Source organism: Canis lupus, chromosome 1, assembly GCF_011100685.1.
Source record: "Canis lupus familiaris isolate Mischka breed German Shepherd chromosome 1, alternate assembly UU_Cfam_GSD_1.0, whole genome shotgun sequence".
Lineage (NCBI taxonomy): Eukaryota > Metazoa > Chordata > Mammalia > Carnivora > Canidae > Canis > Canis lupus.
Genome location: NC_049222.1, coordinates 27,020,017 through 27,038,309, shown reverse-complemented (window position 1 = coordinate 27,038,309; position 18,293 = coordinate 27,020,017). Strand labels below are relative to the sequence as shown.

Genomic DNA, 18,293 nt, shown 5'->3' with positions numbered 1-18,293 from the left:
TTGAGGCTTAGAAAGGTTAAAAAATTAAAGTCACATGGCTAGTCAGGGGAGGCACAGGGTTTCCAGCAGAAGTCTGGTCTTAACCACACGGTGGTTTTTTTTTTTTTTCCATTTTACAGAGGGATTAGTTGAGGTTTTTCTTAGAGGTAAGTCAGCTTCTAGTAACTTACCATTTCAATCAAAGAAAACTCCATAGTCTCTATCATCACATAGAAGTTCTCTGTTACTCTGATATCACCTCCTACTACTTGCTAGCTCTCCACTGGCCATAGCTGAATTTCTGCGGGTCCTTTAACACTCCAGGAAGGTCCTCTTGACTAAGGGCCTTTGCACTCGCTGGGTGTACTTCTTCCCAGATATCCACATAGTTCACACTCTCACTTCCTTAGGGCTAGTCAAGCACAACATCAGGTGATTCCTGATTATTCCATTCCAAGTTGCTACCTTTCCCCCACCCCCTAGTCTGACACTTCCAATCCTTCCCTCATGTGCTGTATTTTTTCCTGGATACCTATGTATATGGTTAGACTCATCTACTTAATAATGGTCATATCCCTCTCTAAAATATAAGCTTCACTGAGGGCAAGTATTTTTACATTTTTGTTATTTTTTTTAATTGCAGCACCAGCATTTAGAATAGAACCTAGCACAGATATGGCTGCTCAGCAAGCACTTGAATGAATTACAAGAACCTAAGAAACTCACCTAAGGTCACATATTTAGTAATAGGCAAAGTAAAGCTTCATGACAAATCCAGTATTGAGTTTATCTACATATCAAGTGCATAAAGTGTCTTCCTGGGCTCTTCTTCCAAGTCCCTCGGTCTTTAATTATAATAGGTCTGGTGAATGTGAATAAACAAACCAAACAGGAAAAAGGCAGCATTTGTTACTGTCTCTTAAAGTGGGATACTTTAAAGTGAGATCAAATCAGAGGCCAGGTCAGGGAAAGGGGACACTGGTCTTTAACAGAAAGGGAGTTGACAAGTGATGAAGTAAGGAATGTGCTGATGTTTCTGGGCTGCATGGAGGGGCAAAGTGTGGGAAGGTCCTGAATGCAGTTGGTGTTGGGTTAATTAATTAAGGCGGGATGCCTGCACATTACGGGGAGGAAGGAACCGAGAGGATTGATTTGGAGTGGGCTGGAGTCTCAAGTAGCAGTTACAAAGGATCCTGGAGGCACAGGAAGGATGGGAGAAGTGCTGGGTACAGCTCAATTTGGCAAGTGGCCAAAGAAACATGTCAGATATTCGTGAAAACAGGCCACAGCTGCTGCACTTTACAAGCTACATGTCAGGCCTTTCCTTAGCCACCCCCTCACCGCACCCCATCTCCTGTTCTGTAATAGTCATTTTCATCCTAAGATGATCAGTCATAATTCAGTTATGTTGAGGGCATAAGCTGAGGGAAGGGGATGCTTGGGTTTCGTTGCTCATGGAGGAAGCTCCCAGCATTCATGAAAACCCAATCTCCACTGAAACTGAGAATTTAAATATCAGTGTACTGAGATTCCCCTTTGTTCCCAGAATAATTTTAAAAATTGTGGTTACTCTTCTTTAATCTCCTGATATCTAGACCTGTCATTTCTAAGAGTTCCAGAATCCTTAAAGCTCTTTTTTACTCTTTTCCACTTCAAAATGTATTTGTATATTTTCTATACTTCTCTATCCTGGAGGAAAGATTCTAGATTGTTCAAGGTAAAACATAAATGAACACACACACATACATATATACTGGACAGTTGATATACAGAAAGAACAAAAACATTTAAAGATTGTATATATTGTTACTGAATAATAAAATCTGGCTGAACTGCTTAATAGCATTTTTCCCTTCTCCCTCCTTCTTCCCCTCATAACATGGACAGGGTTTGAGTCCAGGCTCTGACACTTCTAGTGTAATCATGCCCAAACATTTGAGCCTTTATGCTCTTTAATTACCTCATCTGTAAAATGAGGCTAAAACTAATTCTTAACTAAGTAGGCTCTAGTAATATTTAATTGGGTAAATATATATCACATTTATAAGAGTATTAAATATGAAATATTACTAATATTTATAGGCACTGTAAATACTTAAGTGATTTTTGTGGTCTCTAACTTACTATGTATAGCAAGTAGAAAAGAACCCATAGAGAGGTATCAGAGTACTTCTTATCATGTTGAGGAAAAGAAAATATAATTATAGCTCTAGCCAACTGATATTTCTTGTCTTGATGAAATTTGTAAGTATAAATGGCATATGGGAAGCTCTTCTATTTAGGGAAATAAGAGTCAATATGAAGTAAGAGCAGACTTAACATTCAGAAGTGAATTCTATTATTTTTTTCCTGTTAGCAACTTGTCTTTGTGACACTGCTCAAATGCTGAGTGAAGTTGTTTCCTTGATGAGCACTCATTTGCATGCTGAGGTGAAATAAAACACAAGATACAGGAACTTCACTCTTTAGAAGAGGGGAGCTGGGACACCTAGGTGACTCAGTGGTTAAGCTCTGCTTTTAGCTCAGGGTGTGAACCTGGAGTTCAGGGTTGGAGTCCCTCATCGGGCTCCCCACAGGGAGCCTACTTCTCCCTCTGCCTGTGTCTCTGCTTCTCTCTCTGTGTCTCTCATGAATAAATAAATAAATAATCTTTCAAAAAAAGAAGAGGGGAGCTGATAGTTGATTATGCACATCTGCTAAAAATTTTACTTCAACTCACTTTCTTCCTTAACTTCCTTCTAACATGAATTGATCTTTAGCTTATGAAGACGTTGTAAAGCATGGAAAAAGATTACAAAAGGTGCTGAAATCAAATGAATTCCTTTATAAGTTATTGATGGGTACATTCACCTCATTGCTAATTTTGAACACTTTATTGTTTGACCAGTTGTTCTGTGATCACTTATCATTTAAACTACATTTTTGAGCATGAATCAGATGCTGGACACTGTTATAGGTGCTGGATATGAAAGTTTAATGAGACAAGCCTTTCCTCAATAGAAAACCTTGAGTAATAGAGGAAATACAAATTATCTTCATCTAATTATAATGCTTAAGGTAATGGTGTGTTATCAATCCCAATCTATTTCTAGGAGGATGCTCAAAAGAGAAGAATTCTACTAGAAGTATGAGGCATGGGTGGCTTTGAAGGGTGAGTAGAGGGAACAAAGTCTGAATTCAAGGAACAACCAAACAATACATGGTGTTTCTTGTTCATGCAAATAATCTAGTGAAGCAAGAGTATAGGCTGAAGGTGGAGACTGTCATAACTTGTGTCTGGGAAAGGAATCAAGCCTTAAGCTAGGTAACAACGATGAAAAGGGAAAGGCGAGGGCTCATTGGACACATTTTTGAGGCATGATTGACAAGACTTAATGACTACGGCTTTATTGTTTTAGGGGACCAGGAATTGGGAGATAATGTGGTTGAGATATTTTGAGTTTGATTATTTTGTCACCATGCCATCAAACTACCTTTGCTCTACTACCTCTGGTATTCAGATGGTCACAACATGCCAACCCATGTTTTCTCTGGCTCATTTTCCCTGTCCTATAGAATGTCTTCAGAGCCCTTTGTTTTTTAACTCTGGCGACAAGCAATGGAATTGACTAGTGCTAACCCAAATAAAACAAAAACAGTTCTTTTTACAATTCAAATAGGATACACATCAAGAAAATGTTATCCATTCCCCTGGGTACAGTATTCCAGGTGACTATTTCAGGCCTTGCAAACTTCTAAATCCTTAATGAGGCAAAAAAATTAGCAAAGGAAAGTAAACAGGCCATTTTAGCACACCAGAAAAATTCTCTGAAGTCACAGATACATTCCTGTTCCCGAGAATTAAACACAAATCAATAAAGATTAAATAAACAGTTGGAAATACAACTAAATAAAAGCTGAGACTTTAAAGAATATGCGCATTGCCAGGGGTTTGGCAAGAAGCTCCTGCACATTTCTTTTTCTGCTCTATTTCTTAATACAGTTTCTTTAAGAGTCAGCTCTGGCAGATGAACGAAGATCCTCTGTTAATGGATTCTTGAGAACTTGGGCTGTATACACAGTTTGCTTCTCAGACTCAAAACCCCAATCTGTATTACTGATGGATGAGCCTTTTTTTTTTCTGGTTGAAAATCATTTTTGAAGTTCTAGTATAAAATGCAAACATGTAAAAGTAACATCTATCAAACAAGAGCTTATTTTAAGAGTCTTTGAAACAAATGAAGGCAAATCTTTTTTTGGTTTGTTAATTTGTATTCAGATGTCAGGCTAAGAATTTTAAGTATGTATAATTGTGACTAGTGCATAATTTTAGAGAATGGAGATTTCATGTGTAGGCCTAAGACATAAGTGAATTTTTAAAAATTTCAATTAACATCTTCCTTTTGGTTCTGTTGTAATTTATTTGTGTATCATTTTCAGAATGAGAATAGAAAATGAAACTCAAACTAATAGATTTTGTTCCTTGAATGTAGCTTTATTACAAAAGTAGAAGTTGAGAAGACTTAAATTACTCCAGAAGCTGGAATAAAGTTTCAAATGATATGTACACGTAGAAGTATTTATACCAGTTCTCTTAATTACTATTTATAATTGGAAGATGGATTTAAATCACAGGAACCATGCATATTTCAAATGTTGGAATGTCTTTATTAGAGAGAAAGAAATATAGAATACATTGATTGTATGCTTTTTTATTTGTAAAGTCTATTTATGGTTTAAGTTGTCTGTCTAAAAACTCTTATTTTTGACTTACCAAAAGACTTGAGCTAGCACTGTTGGTTTCTCTATTCATAACAATGATGGGTCCTTCTGGCACAATCACTCTTCTTTTGTAACATTAAATCTGAGAATTTAACAACTGCCAGAAAAAAAAAGAGAATTTTTTTTAATCCTAAAAGACTTAAGAAGATATTTAAAAAACATTTCTATACCTGAGGAGTTAATTTAAAAGTAGATTTAAAAAGTATTTCAGGCTTGACCAAGACTGACCAAGACTCTTCTGTCCAAGTTCCTGTTAGCTTTTGATAATTTCACTTTCAATTAATTAAAAATTTGAACCACATTAGCCCAGACCATAATAACAGTGAAATTAGTTATTTAATCTTGGTTGAAATTTGTCATATTATTTTAAATTGATTATTTCAGTTTTATTTCTTCATCAGTTTGTGTTACTGTGCAGAACCAATGCTAACAAATGGAATTTCCCTCAGATGTTCAACCTCTATTTCTCACCATAGTCAAAGATCTTATGTAGTTCCTTAAATAAATAGAGTTCCGTACTACAGAGCCTTCTTCCCTTGTTCTGGAATTTTCTTGCTCTCTCCCTGTTAAAAAAATTTCTGGTCTTTCTTGTGGTCCTGAATTCTGTTTCCAGACTATAATTAAAACATTAGTGACCAAAATGGCTTAATAAGAAGTTCTACTTTCTAGGTACATCTTTCTACAATGCCAAACCAAAGTAATGCTAGGAGAAAAAAATCAGACATGCTTTTTTCAAGGGGAGCTTTTCCAGTATTTTCTTCTTTTTCTTTAAGTAGGCTCCATGCCCAGAGTGGAGCCCAACACTGGGCTTGAATTCACAAACCTGAGATCAGGATCTGAGCTGAGGTCAAGAGTTGGAAGTTCAACTGACTGAGCTACTCAGATGTCACTTAGTACTTTTGTAAATTCTACATGTAGGATCTGCTTAGCTATTTTTGGTATTGAATTTCTATAATAATCTCACATTGCATTTCATAGATCAGAGTTTGAACCCATACAGCAGAACTAACTTTATAGGCATAAAGTTAGCTCTACCCCAGGCATATTTGGCAATGTCTGGAGACATTTCTTATCTTCATAACCGGGGAGGTGTTACTGGCATCTAATGAGCAGAGACCAAGGATGCTATCCACATCCTATAATGGAACAGGCAGCTTTCTGCTGCAAAGAATTACTTAGCCACAGTGTCAAGTTTGAGAAACCCTATCCTCGGGTAATTTCAGCCTGAGAGGCAGATTATTAATCTGGCTGAAAGGCTTTCCTTTTAGTTGGGAGTCAGAGTTGAAATAAAATTTGATTTTTTATCCAGAGTGGTACAACCATACTGAAAGGCTATGTTACTTTTTTTGCTTTGATAGTGGTAAAGGGTTTTTGTCCGTTTGTTTCTATTGAAGTTCGATTTGCCAATATATGGTATGACACCCAGTGCTCATCCCATCAAGTGCCTTTCTCAATGTCCGTCCCAAGTCACCCCAACTCCCTGCCCACCTCCCCTTCCATAACCCTTTGCTCATTTCCCAGAGTTAGGAGTCTCTCATGGTTTGTCTCCCTCTCTAATTTTTCCCACTCATTTTCTCTCCTTTCCCTTATAATCCCTTTCACTATTTCTTATATTCCTTGTATGAGTGAAACCATATGATGATTGTCCTTCTCCAATTGACTTACTTCACTCAGCATAATATCCTCCAGTTCCATCTGCATCGAAGCAAATGGTGGGTATTCACCCTTTCTGATGGCTAATATTCCATTGTATATATAGACCATACTTTCTCTATATATTCATCTATCAAAGGACCTCGAGGCTCCTTCCACAGATTGGCTATTGTGGACATTGTTGCTGTGAACATTGGGGCGCAGGTGTCCCGGCATTTCACTGCATCTGTATCGTTGGGGTAAATCCCCAGCAGTGCAATTGCTGGGTTGTAGGGTAGCTCTGCTTTTAACTCTTTGAGGAACCTCCACACAGTTTTCAAGAGTGGCTGCACCAGTTCACATTCCCACCAAGAGTGCAAGAGGGTTCCCTTTTCTCTGCACCCTCTCCAACATTTGTTGTTTCCTGTCTTGTTAATTTTCCCCATTCTCACTGGTTGTGAGGTGGTATCTCATTGTGGTTTTGATTTGTATTTCCCTGATGAAAAGTGATGCAGAGCATTTTCTCATGTGTTTATTGGCCATGTCTATGTCTTCTTTGGTGAAATTTGTTTATGTCTTTTGCCCATTTCATGATTGGATTTTTTGTTCCGTGGGTGTTGAGTCTGATGAGTTCTTTATAGATCTTGGATACTAGCCCTTTATCTGATATGTCATTTGCAAATATCTTCTCCCATTCTGTAGGCTGTCTTTTAGTTTTGTTGACTGTTTCTTTTGCTGTGCAGAAGCTTTTTATCCTGATTAAGTCTCAATAGTTCATTTTTGCTTTTGTTTCCCTTTCCTTCATAGATGTATCTTGCAAGAAGTTGCTGTGCCCAAGTTCAGAAAGGGTGTTGCCTGTGTTCTCCTCTAGGATTTTGATGGATTCTTGTCTCACATTTAGACCTTTCAACCATTTTGAGTGGTATAAATGGTATCTTTGTGTCTGGTGTAAGAGAATGGTCCAGTTTCATTCTTCTGTATGTAGTTGTCCAATTTTCCCAGCGCCATTTATTGAAGAGACTGTCCTTTCTCCAGTAGATATTTTTTCCTGCTTTGTCGAATGTTAGTTGACCATATAGTTGAGGGCCCATTTCTGGGTTTTCTCTTCTGTTCCATTGATCTATGTGTCTGTTTTTGTGCCAGTACCACACTGTCTTGATGATCACAGCTTTGTAGTACAGCTTGAAATCTGGCATTGTGATGCCCCTGGCATTGGTTTTTTAAGTATTCCCCTGGCTATTTAGGTCTTTTCTGGTTCCATACAAATCTTGAATTATTTGTTCCAACTTTCTGAAGAAAGTCTATGGTATTTTAATAAGATTGCATTGAATGTGTACATTGCCCTGGGTAGCATAGACATTTTCACAATATTCATTCTTCCAATCCATGAGCATGGAATGTTTTTCCATGTCTTTGTGTTTTCCTCGATTTCTTCCGGAAGTGTTCTGTAGTTTTTAGGGTATAGATCTTTTTCTCTTTGGTTAGGTGTATTTCTAGGTATCTTATGGTTTTGGGTGTAGTTGTAAATGGGATTGACTCCTTAATTTCTCTTTCCTCAGTCTCATTGTTAGTGTATAGAAATGCCACTGATTTCTGGGCATTGATTTTGTATCTTGCCACATTGATGAATTCCTTTATGAGTTCTAGCAATCTGGAGGGGGGGGAAGCTTTGGGTTTCTATATACAGTATCATGTCATCTGTGAAGAGGGAGAGTTTGACTTCTTCTTTGCCAATTTGAATGCCTTTTATTTCTTTTTGTTGTCTGATTGCTAAGGCTAGGATTTCTATTATAATGCTGATTAACAGTGGTGAGAGTGGACATCCCTGTCGTGTTCCTGATCTTAGGGGGAAGGCTCCCAGTGTTTCCCCAATTGTGAATGATATTTGCTGTGGGCTTTTCATAGATGGCTTTTAAGATATTGAGGAATATTCCCTCTATCCTTACACTCTGAAGAGTTTTGATCAGGAATGGATGCTGTATTTTGTCAAATGCTTTCTCTGCATCTGTTGAGAGGGTCATATGGTTCTTGTTTATCCTCTTGTTGATATGTCTATCATGTTGATTGCTTTATGAGTGTTGAACCACCCTTGCCTCCCGGGATAAATCCCACTTGGTCAGGGTGAATAATCCTCTTAATGTACTGTTGGATCCTATTGGCTAGTATCTTGTTGAGAATTTTTGCATCTGTGTTTATCAGGGATATTGGTCTATAGTTCTCCTTTTTCATGGAGCCTATGTGCGATTTTGGAATTAAGGTGATGCTGGCCTCATAAAATGAGTTTGGAAGCATTCCGTCCCTTTCTATCCTTCAGAACAGCTTTAGTAGAATAGGAATTATTTCTTCTTTAAACATTTGATATAATTCCCATAGGAAACCATCTGGCCCTGCACTTTTGTCTTTTGGGAGGTTTTTGATGACTGCTTCAATTTCCTCCTTGGTTATTGGCCTGTTCAGGTTTTCCAATTTGTTTTGGTAATTTGTGGTTTTCCAGAAATGCATACATTTCTTCTAGATTGCCTAATTTATTGGCATATAGCTGCTCCTAATACATTTTTAAAAATCATTTGTATTTCCTTAGTATTTGTTGTGATCTCTTCTCTTTCATGATTTTATTGATTTGAGTCTTTTTTCTTTTTAATAAGGCTGGCTAGGGGTTAACCTATTTTATTAATTCTTTCAAAGAACCAACTCTTGGTTTTGTTGATCTGTTTTACTGTTCTTATGGTCTCTATTTTATTGAATTCTACTCGAATCTTTATTATCTCTCTTCTTCTGCTTGGTGTAAGTTTTACTTGCTGTTCTTTCTCCAATTCTTTTAGGTGTGAGGTTAGCTTGTGTATTTGAGTTTTTTCCAATTTTTTGAGGGATGTTACTATTGCTATGTATTTTCCTCTTAGGACCACTCTTGTTGTATCCTAAAGATTTTGAATGGTTGTATATTCATTTTCATTAGTTTCCATGAATCTTTTAAAATTCTTCTCTAATTTCCTGGTTGACCCTTTCATCTTTTAGTAGGATGCTCTTTAGCCTCCATGTGCTTGAGTTTCTTCCTAATTTCTTCTTGAGCTTGAGTTCTAGTTTCAAAGCATTGTGGTCTGAAAATATGCAGGGGACAATCCCAATCTTTTGGTATCAGTTGAGACCTGATTTGTGATGCAGTATGTGGTCTATTCAGGAGAAAGTTCCATGTGCACTTGAGAAGAATGTGTATTCAATTGCTTTCAGATGTAAACTTCTGTATATATCTGTGAAATCCATCTGGTCCAGTGTATAATTTAAGGCCCTTGTTTCTTTGGTGATGCTGTGCTTAGAATATATGTCATTTGCAGAAAGTGCCATTTTGAAGTCTCCTACTAGTAGTGTATTATTATATAAGTATCTCTTCACTTTGGTTATTAATTGATTTATATACTTGGCAGCGCCCACATTAGGGGCATAAATATTCATGATTGTTAGGTCTTGTTGGATAGACCCTTTAAGTATGATATTGTGTCCCTCTTCATCTCTTACTAGTCTTTGGGATAAACTTTAATTTACCTAGTATGGTGATTGCTACTCCAGCTTTCTTTTGAGGACCATTTGAATGGTAAATGGTTCTCTGCCCCTTAATTTTCAGGCTGGAAGTGTCCTTAGGCCTAAATGAGTCTCTTGTAGACAACAAATAGATGCATCTTGTTTTTTATCCAGTCAGATACTCTGTGTCTTTTGATGTGTCTTTAAGCCCATTCATGTTCCGAGTAACTATTGAAGGATATGAATTTACTGTCATCATATTACCTATTCAGTCCCTGTTTTTGTGGATTGTTTCTTTGGGCGTCCTCTTTCTTTTACAGGATTCCCCTTAATATTCCTTGCAGAGCTGATTTGGTGGTCACATATTCTTTCAATTTCTGTCTATCGTGGAGGCTCTTTATATCTCTTTCTATTCTGAATGAGAGCCTTGTTGGATAAAGTATTCCTGGCTGCATGTTCTTCTCATTTAGGACCCTGAATATATCCTGCCAGCCCTTTCTGGCCGGCCAGGTCTCTGGGGAGAGGTCTGCTGTTAATCTCATATTTCTCCCCATATAAGTTAAGAATCTCTTGTCTTGAACTGCTTTAAATATTTTCTCTTTGTCATTGAAATTTGCAAATTTCACTATAAAATGTCAAGGTGTTGAATGGTTTTTATTGATTTTTTAGGGGGGAGGTCCTGTCTATCTCTTGTATCTGAATGCTGGTTTCCTTCCCCAGATTTGGAAAGTTCTCAGCTATGATTTGTTCGAATATACCTTGTGGTCCTCTCTGTCTCTCAGTCTTTTCTGGTCTCCCAATTAGATGTATATTCCTCATTCTCCAGGTATCATTTATTTCCCTATGCCTTTACTCATGGGCTCTTAATTGTTTTTCTCTTTTTTTCCTCAGCTTTCTTTCTTATCTTCAACTTGTCTTCTATGTCACTCACTCTTTCTTCTACTTCATCAACCCGAGCAGTTAGAACGTCCGGTTTGGATTGCATCTCATTTAATCTATTTCAAATTTTGGCCTGATTAGCTTTCCATTCTGCAGTAACAAAGTCTCTAGAGTCCTCTACATTTTTTTTTCCAGAGCCACCAGTAGCTTTATAATTGCACTTATGAATTGAATTTCTGACATTGTATTGAAATCCAAATTCTGTAACTCTGTGGCAGAGTATATTTCTGATTCTTTCTTTTGTGGTGAATTCTTCTTTCTAGTTATTTTGTCCAGTGCAGAGTGTCTATATGAGTGGGCTGAGTCAAAAATATCAACCATGACCTAAGTACAATACACCCTAGATGATTCTGAAGAGGTCAGAGACCAGAAAATAAAAGCAAAAGAAGAACAGAACAAAGTATAACCACTAAAGTGAAACAAATTTAAAACAAAAAGCCAAAATCCAAAACAAAGAAGAAGAAAAAAGAAAAAGAAAAAAAAAAAAAAAAAAAAAAAAAAAAAAAGAAAAAGGTACAGAAAGGAAGAAAAAGGGGAAAAAAGGAGGAATGGTGGTGGTGGTGGTGAGAAAGTGGTAATGGAGAAAGAATGTGACCTAAGGGGTCCTAGAGGGTGATCCTCCTGGTCCCGAGTGTATTTTGTATTTTGTATTTTGTATTTTGTTTCATATGTTAGAACATGCTCAGTCCCAAATTTATATAAACGGCAATACTTGTCGAAAGGCTCAACATTGACCACCGAAACATAAACAAGATAAAAGAGGGGGAGAATGGGAAGTAAGAGAGAATATAATCTCACAGAATGAACCATCACGGTGTTCCACTTGGTTCTGGGTGTATGCTGGTCATGTTTTAGAAGGTATTAACTTCCACCATTGTAAAACAAAATGAGGCAGAAAAACAAAAAACACAGAACAAAAACCCATATCTTGTAAATCTCCCAACATTAAAGTGAAAACATTGAAGGGAATCCAGAAGAGAAAAATACATCTAAGACAAGTAGAAATATGAAAGTATTTGTAGAAATATGAAAGTCTGAAAGGAAAAAACTTAAAATGAAAAGGTGGTAAAATATTGTAGTTAAGGTGGGAAAAGAGAAAAAATATTGGAAATTTTTAGTCTGATATAAAAAAGAGTCATAATGGAAAAGGAAAAAAAAAAAAAAACGGTACCCTCTAGTTCTATATACTATTTTCCCTCGTTTTTCCCCCAGTCTTGGAGCTTTCCAGTGCTGCTTGGTCAAGAACTTGTTCTTCCCCTGTCCTTCCAGCTGGTCTGGGAGAGGGGTTGCTGTGGTGATTCAGGTGTGTGTACCTGGGGGAAATGCCCTGCCCCCTGCTGGGTGCTGGGCTCAGTGGGAACTAGTTACCCAGAGAGACCTCAGTCCCCTGGCAGCCCCGCCCCTCCCAGGCACGAGGTGACACAAGGAGGAACAACAACCCTGGTGGTGGCCAGGCCTGCAGCTCTGGAGTCAGCTACACCTGTAGCCACCCACTGCTCCCAGTCTGCACTGGCCTAGATGCTCCTGGGGCAGTGGGGGGTGCTGATCTGCACAGCTTGAGGGCACCTGGTGGCAGGAGAGTCCTCGCTGTCCTGTGCTCTCCCCACCTCTACCTGTCCCAGGGGGATGCAGGATTCCTAGCTCTCTCCGCTGGGGCGCCCTGGGACCTGCACTCCCAGGGCCACCTCTCCAGCAGGGATTGGGGCTCAGCCACCTCCGTCCAGAGCCCCTGCCTGACTCCCTGGCTTCTCCCTGATGCCCTGGGGGCTGCGCCCTCCAGCTCTTTACCAATGGGTCCATGGTTTATGGAGCACTTTCCCTTGGGTGCCCCTCCTTTCATAGTGACCCCCGGAATCTGGAAGCTTCCCTGCCCCTCCTGCTTGATTTCCCTGCTGAACACATTTCTGTCCAGGAAAACTCAGGTGATGATTTTTAAAGTCCCTACTTCCCCAGGGCTAGGTTTTCCTGCCCTGAGGCTCACACCAACCTGCCTTAGCCCAGGTCCTCGAGGGCCCCTCCCCCACTTGATTCTGTTTTAATTTTTTCCACCTCCTATCTTGTTAGAAGCCAAAACCCTTCTCTGTGTAGCATTCCAGCTGTTCTCTCTTTAAATCTCAGGTTGAATTCGTACATGTTCAGGATCTGTTGAAAGTTATCTAGGGTGAGTTGGTGGGGCCAGGTGAGTTGAGGCCCCTACTCTCCTGCTGTTTTGCCATGCCCTCTTGGTAAAGGGTTAAAATATATACACATTCAAATTTGTATTTAAATTAAATGGTGTGTAATAAATCAAATAGTAAACTTTACAGTGTTGCTGTGATCTCTAATATTATAGCTTTAGAAGTAATGCTTTAAGTGCTTTTTTGTGTGTCTCATTTCCCTCTTCAGATTCCTTTTTTTTCTAACTTGAGACAAATAATTCAGCAAGCCTCTAGATTTTGTGTGACTGTGATATTTATGTTTACCATATTTTCTCTACACTTTTAAGTTTCATCTTTTTTTATGTTTCATTTCCTCAAATCTTTCCATGATTTGTGTCATTCATTAAATAAATGTTTATTAAGTGACAACTGTCCAGATACTGTTCTATATGTTATTGTCCTACAGTAATGAATAAAATAGACAAAAATCCAAGAAACCAAGGAATGTATAGTCTAGTCTGGTGGAGTGAGATAATAAACAATGCACCCCAAAATTACATAGGTATGAGTACTATTGACACAAGTAAAGCAAGAAAGAAGAAATAGAGAGCCATGGTGAGGGGATGGGGATGAAATTCTATAGTAGCCGGGTACAGACTCACTAAGAAGATGACTTTGGGCAAGCACCTAAAGAAGAGGAGGGAGTGAGCCATGAGCATATCTGGGAGAAGTGTGTTCTAGGAAGAGGAAACTGCAAGTGCAAAAGTCTTGAGGCTGGAGTGTACTTGGTATATTTGAAGGTAGCAGAGTCCATGTTGCTGGAAGACAGTAAAACAGAGATGAAGAAGAGGACAATGGAGTCAGAGAGGCCACGAATGGGAAAATCAAGTTTTATGGGAAGATTTGGAAGGCCTATTCAAAAAATTTTGGCTTTTACTCTGCATAAGATGGGGATCCACTAGAGGCTGTTGAGTAGAAGCACGACAAAATCTGACTTGTGTTTTAAAATGACCACTTTTGGACACTACATGGAGAATAGACTAGAAAGGCAAGAGTGGAAGAAGGGAGATCAGTAAGGAAACTAGAAAGTTTGGACCAGAATGCTAACACTGGTAAGTGGCATATTGATTTATTAATTTATTGAAGATTCGGCTTATAGAAAAAAGAGCCAAAAGTTTTAGCTGGCTAAGTAGAGGACTGATATAGTAGATTGTTCTACTGTTTATGAAATATTTCAGTTTCCTCAATGTAGAGTTTCTTCCTGTGAGGGAATACACATCTGTCTGATTGAAATTGGGAGGCCATGTGATTTGTGATTGACCATTTGACCAATAATAAGTAAGCAGGAGCTTTAAGATCTACAATTTGGCTCACTGCATCACTTTTTCTTCAGCAACAAAGCCAGCAATGCTTCAGCTAATGGCTACTCTGTTTGGTTCCTAGAAAAAAGCCAATGTGAATTATAACTGGAGAGATGTACTGATGATACATGGCAAGACACAAATCTTTATTGTTGGAAACCAGTAACATGTTCAGGTTGCAGCATCACCCAGCTTTGCCTGACTAATAGAAATGTAGTTGGCATTCCCTGAAATGAAAACATCTGATAGAGACAGAGGTCTTAGGTGTGTTTGGAGTTACCAGACTGAGAAGTGCAGCTAGGAAGGTAGGAGGATAACCAGGATGTGAAGTGTACTGGAAGCAAAGTGAACAAAATATAGCAAGAATGATCACCTGTGTCCTAGAGTACTTATAAGTCAAGTGGGGTCAGGTCTAGGAATTGACCTTTGAATGCAGCAATGTGGAGATCATTGATGATCTTGCCATGAGCTGCTTAGGTAGAGTGGTCTGGAGAGAGCTTGAATGAGATGGGCTACGGAGAAATTGGTGGAGAGAAGTGAGTCACCAAAGATAGATACTAACTTTTTTAAGAAGCTTTCCTATAGAGGTGAGTGGAGAGATGATGAACAGTGAAATGGGGTCAAAAAAGTTTTGGTATTTTGTTTTGTTTTGTAACAGCATATTAATATGCTGATGGGAATTATACAGCATAGAGGGAATTAACTGATGGAGCATGAGAGAGAGGAGAAGAGCTGGAGAGATACCTTTTACTAGGTGGGAAGGGGTTGAATGCAGTACACAAATTGCGATGTTGATGGTGATAGGACCACATATAGTTCATTTATAGGAACAAAAATGGAAGGGGATCCCTGGGTGGTTCGGTGGTTTGGCGCCTGCCTTTGGCCCAGGGTGCGATCCTGGAGTCCCGGATCGGGACTGAGTCGGGCTCCCGGCATGGAGCCTGCTTCTCCCTCCTCCTGTGTCTCTGCCCCTCTCTCTCTCTCTGTGTCTATCATAAATAAATAAACAAATCTTAAAAATTAAAAAAATAATAATAAAAAAGGAACAGAATGGAAAGAAGGGAGGTGGATACAGATGGAGGTCCATGGGTACAAGTGGGTGGAGTGAGAACTTCTGGCACTTCTGGTTGTTTCTCTTTCTCATTAAAACTGGAAGCAAGGGCATCCACTGAGTGCGAGGATGGGTAAGGAGCTGTTGGAGATTTGACATGGTTACACATTTTTGTCCATCCATGTTTAGCTGGATGTGGGATAAGTATGGAATATTGGAAAGATGCGTTTAGCCATGGTGTGAGGTTGTCCTACAAATCCAGCAAAGCAAAGGAAGAGAAAAGGTTTAAGAATATATTGAGAGGCATAATTATAATAGGACTAGCCATGGAATTTTAGAAGGGAAGTGAGGAGTGAGACGGTGAAGAGGTATTCCTGTGCATGTATTGTTGAAGTTGGAGACTAGAAGTGATAAAGTAAAGAAATAGAAGCTGTTGGCTGGCAAATGGGCTGCTTAAACTATAGATTACAGAAAGGCTGCGATAAATGCTGACAGGGTCTAGGGTATGTCTATGACACTGAGCAACTGGGTAGGGCATAGGACAAGATCTTAAAAGTTTTTGACACTGAAGGTGACCTAAATCATCCAAATTCTTTTCTTAAACATTTCCTCTCATTTAAATCCCTCAATTATGCTCACTTTCATTTTTCATGACTTCAATCCATATAAATTTCAAATTATTAGAACAAATTTCACAGTTTAGTTCAACTAACACTTGAAGCATCATGCAGAATCTCTTTGGCTTACTTTAGATTTATATAGAACGAAAATGCACAAAGTCACACTGAATAAGGAAGGAGTTTGTGGCTCTCTGCTCCTCCCCATTTGACAGACAGCAGCATCTTCTGGTGCAGTGCCAGCCATGTCCCCGAGATATATTGGTGAAGGTCGGAGTGAATGGATTTGGCCATATGGGGCACCTGGTCACCAGGGCTGCTTTTAGCTCTGGCAAAGTGGATATTGTCACCATCAATGACCTCTTCATTGACTTTGACTACATGGTGTACATGTTTCAGTATGATTCCACCCAAGGCAAATTCCACGGCACAGACAAGGCTGAAAATGGGAAACTTGTCATCAATGGGAAGTCCACTCCACCTTCCAGGGGTGAGATCCCGCCAACATCAAATGGGGTGATGCTGTGGAGTCCACTGGGGTCTTCACCACCATGGAGAAGGCTGGGGCTCACTTGAAGGGCGTGGCCAAGAGGGTCATCATCTCTGCTCCTTCTGCTGATGCCCACATGTTTTTGGTGGGCGTCAACCATGAGAAATATGACAACTCCCTCAAGATTGTCAGGAAAGCCTCCTGCACCACCAACTTCTTGGCTCCTCTGGCCAAAGTCACTCATGGCAACTTCGGCATCATGGAGGGCCTCATGACCACTGTCCATGCCATCATTGCCACCCAGAATACCATGGTTGGCCCCTCTGGGAAGCCGTGGCATGACGGCCAAGGGGCTGCCCAGAACATCATCCCTGCTTCCACTGACACTGCCAACGCTGTCAGCAAGGTCATCCCTGAGCTGAACGGGAAGCTCACTTGCATGGCCTTCTGTGTCCCCACCCCCAACATGTCAGTTATGGATCTGACCTGGAGAAAGCTGCCAAATATGACAACATTAAGAAGGTGGTGAAGCAGGCATCAGAGGGCCCCTTCAAGGGCATCCTGGGCTACACTGAGGACCAGGTTGTCTCCTGTGACTTCAACAGTGACACCCGCTTTTCCACCTTCAACGCTGGGGCTGGCATTGCCCTCAATGACCACTTTGTCAAGCTCATTTCCTGGTATGACAATGAATTCAGCTACAGCAACTGGGTGGTTGACCTCATGGTCTACATGGCCTCCAAGGAGTAAAGAGCCTCCTGGACCACCAGCTCCAATGAGAACAAGAGGAAGAGAGAGGCCCTCAGCTGCTGGGGAGTCCCTGCCCTTACTTAATCCCCCAACACAATGAGAATCTCCTGAACTCCAATTTATATCCCAGGCCCCTGAGGAAGGGGAGGGGCTTGGGGAGCCCTACCTTGCCATGTACCATCAATAAAGTATACTGTACCCCCTCCCAAAAGGAAGCAGTTTGTTGGGTATTATTTCAATAACTGAGATCAGTTCCTATCAAAGACGCTCTAATCATTTATTAAAATCTAAATATATTAGACTGTTAAAAATTGGTTATTTGTTCAGTATTTGGCTTAGTGTCACTTTTTATAAATTATTATCTTGGGATATCATCTCTTTCAGCATTATCCATTGAATTACTGATATTCTTAAGATGTTGACTAATGTTGCAGCCGCTATCTATTATGTTGTGAAAATCCGACATAGAAACAAGAGGTACAAAAAAAAAAAAAAAAAAAAAGAAACAAGAGGTACCTATCAAAAAAAGTGAGCCTGTTGTTTACTTTTAAATCTAGAGAAAGTTCTGTTTTTTACCTGACAAATCATAGCGTTATAAGTTAACTTTGAAAGTCAGAACACCAGGTAAGTTTTGAATGCTTAGAAAAAGTTGATGGTAACTCTTTTTTTTTTTTTTTTTTTTTTTTTGAGAGAGAGAGACAGAGTGAGAGAGAGAGGGAGAAAGAGGGAGAGAATCTCCATACCCAGCATGAGAGCATGAGCCCGATGCAGAGGTTGATCTCACAGCCCTGAGATCATGACCCCAGACAAAATCGAGAGTCAGGTGCTTACCCGACTGAGCCACCAGGCACTCCTGATGGTAACCTTTTGATCACCTTCACTCATTTCCCTTCCCCTGTACCCCTGTCTCTGGAAACCACCGATCTGTTTTCTGTTTCTATGAGTTCATTTTTTTTATATTCCACATATAAGTGAGATCACTTTTGCCTTTCTCTGTCTGACTTATTTCACTTAGCATAATGCCTTCAAGGTCCATCCATCTTGTCACAAATGGCAGGA

The 18,293-nt window shown here is 39.5% G+C and overlaps 1 pseudogene; it reads left to right on the top strand.

Annotated features, from left to right (window-relative positions):
* The first annotated feature begins 14,833 nt into the window (after positions 1-14,833).
* On the top strand, positions 14,834-17,234 carry LOC119875901 (annotated as a pseudogene).
* The last annotated feature ends 1,059 nt before the right edge of the window (positions 17,235-18,293 follow it).